At 49.2% G+C, this 2,571-nt stretch overlaps 1 non-coding gene across 1 annotated transcript; it reads left to right on the top strand.

The window, feature by feature from the left end:
- The first annotated feature begins 473 nt into the window (after positions 1 to 473).
- On the top strand, positions 474 to 548 carry Trnas-cga (transfer RNA serine (anticodon CGA)). Its single transcript has one exon. It is a non-coding gene; the product is annotated as a tRNA-Ser (tRNA).
- Positions 549 to 2,571: the final 2,023 nt, after the last annotated feature.

A 2,571-nucleotide genomic window follows, 5' to 3' on the forward strand; every position in this document is an offset into this window, starting at 1 on the left:
ACGGTCATTCTAGAAAGCGTCCAACCCTGCAGCTCGGACACGACCTCCAGAAACACAGGTTCCAGAGATAACACAATCAAAGTCATCGAGAGCGGGCTCTTCTGTGGCGCTCCCCGAGAGAGAATTGGTGGCGTCAGTTGCCCATTCACATATAACGAAGCTGCAATACCTGTGAACATGTACGACAACACTCTGCGAGCCTCAACAGTAAACCCGATCATCTGAAAAATCCGAAGCAGAGAGTCACGATTTCCACAATCGAAAGTTTTATTAAAATCCAGAAAGGCAAAGGCACGCTGGACAGAAGTAACGGAAGCAACCGAAAGCACATCACGATATTCGGCCACAGGGGTAAGAACAGAGAGACCAGGGAGACAACTCTGATATTGAAACTTCCTGGCAGATTAAAACTGTTTGCCGGACCGAGACTCGAACTCGGGACCTTTGCCTTTCGCGGGCAGGGACGTGAGTCGTGCTTGGGTAGCTCAGTTGGTAGAGCACTTGCCCGCGAAAGGCAAAGGTCCCGAGTTCGAGTCTCGGTCCGGCAAACAGTTTTAATCTGCCAGGAAGTTTCATATCAGCGCACACTCCGCTGCAGAGTGAAAACCTCATTCTGCAAACATCCCCTAGGCTGTGGCTAAGCCATGTCTCCGCAATATCCTTTCTTTCAGGAGTGCTAGTTCTGCAAGGTTCGCAGGAGAGCTTCTGTGAAGTTTGGAAGGTAGGAGGCGAGGTACTGGCGGAAGTAAAGCTGTGAGGACGGGGCGTGAGTCGTGCTTGGGTAGCTCAGTTGGTAGAGCACTTGCCCGCGAAAGGAAAAGTTCCCGAGTTCGAGTCTTGGTCCGGCAAACAGTTTTAATCTGCCAGGAAGGTTCATATCAGCGCACACTCCGCTGAAGAGTGAAAATCTCATTCTGGAAACTCTGATATTGACCAACGACAGTAGCCAGCAAGGCAGACTTCCTGCGATTTACCGACCTCGCCACTGTCTTGTAATCAGAATTCAGTACCGTGAGAGGACGCATATTATCAACAGTATTACGACCGGGATGTTTAGGTTTCAACATAATTTTCCCCACTTTGGCGCTAAAAACGCACATAAAATTCCTTGGAGAGCCCACCCATACCTGGTGATTTGTGAGAAGGAGAAGTAACAATAAGATCGTGTACGTCATCTGCGTGAGAGGCGGCCAAGAATTCGACCACGTCGTAAGGATCCAAATAACACTGATAAGGCGTAAAGTTCGTCAGCTTGTGCTGTTAACCAATGGCCTCAGCTGCTGAAAGAGAAGAAATGCAAGAGCGCCGACGCCGAGTTTGATACCTAAGAAAATCCTATAACGAAGCCAGTTCCTTTGCTACTAGTGATCGTGGTTTGGATCCCAGCCGCAACCCTTCCATTTGCTCCCGCTTTAACTGCAACAGCTTTGCTTGTATGCATCGAACATCTGCAAATCCATGGGAGGAGGGGGGGGGGGGCGCTTCGCAGCGTCGCACAAGAGTTCTCCGAAAATCCTTCGCCCTAGCAGCACACTAAGTAATCAAAGTTTGACGGAGCTTCGGTTTAGCTAGGGCAGTCCAGCATTCCAGAGTGGTAGACTGCGCTCCCACACGGTGGGGGGGGGGGGGGGGACATCACGTCATCGAGAGAAGGATCTGCCAAGTGAGCGACAGTTACCATCCATCGGGAACCGAATAGTTTCGCGGGTTACCGATCAAGCCGGAGAGCGGCGGCCAAAGCACTGCGATCAGAAAAGCTATCATGGATGACGTCATGACGTCGACTGAAAGAATGTGACCGCGCATCCAAACCGCTAAATAGAATCGGTCAATCCTGTTACTAGAAGTCATAGTGAAATGCGTAAACTTAAAAAATATCCGATATTTACACTCCCAATCATCTTTCAGGTGCATCAAGCGTATCATTTCATTTAAATCCCGACAATAATTAAAATGGTGTGACTGATCAACAGGACGCAGAACGCAGTTGAAATCACCACCCACCAACAGACCCCGAGGACCCATACGTAAAAGATAAATAATCTCCTCTTCATAAAAACGCGAACATTCCAATGTGTGACCAGAACCAGGATATAAGACAACAAAGGTGAGGTCATAAAGGCTACAGCCTATTCCACTGCCAGATTCAAGGATCTCTGTCTCATCAATGAGAATGCCATCTCGTAGGAGTAGGGCAGTTCCCGTCGAAAATCCGGGGGGCCACATTAGATGGTTCAAATGGCTCTGAGCACTATGGGACTTAACATCTGTGGTCATCAGTCCCCTAGAACTTAGAACTACTTAAACCTAACTAACCTAAGGACATCACACACATCCATGCCCGAGGCAGGATTCGAACCTGCGACCGCAGCAGTCGCGCGGTTCCGGACTGAGCGCCTAGAACCGCTAGACCACCGCGGCCGGCGCCACATTAGAAACAGTGTGGAACCCAGGAAGAGGGAAACTGGTAAGTAAAACCTCCTCCAGGAATACTATATTTGCACAAGGGTCTTATATAAATTAGCGAAGCTAGGCACAGCTCCAAACTGCACTGTTAACATTTAGTGTGAC

The sequence above is a fragment of the Schistocerca nitens genome, chromosome 5 (genome assembly GCF_023898315.1).
Source record: "Schistocerca nitens isolate TAMUIC-IGC-003100 chromosome 5, iqSchNite1.1, whole genome shotgun sequence".
Classification (NCBI taxonomy): Eukaryota; Metazoa; Arthropoda; class Insecta; order Orthoptera; family Acrididae; genus Schistocerca; species Schistocerca nitens.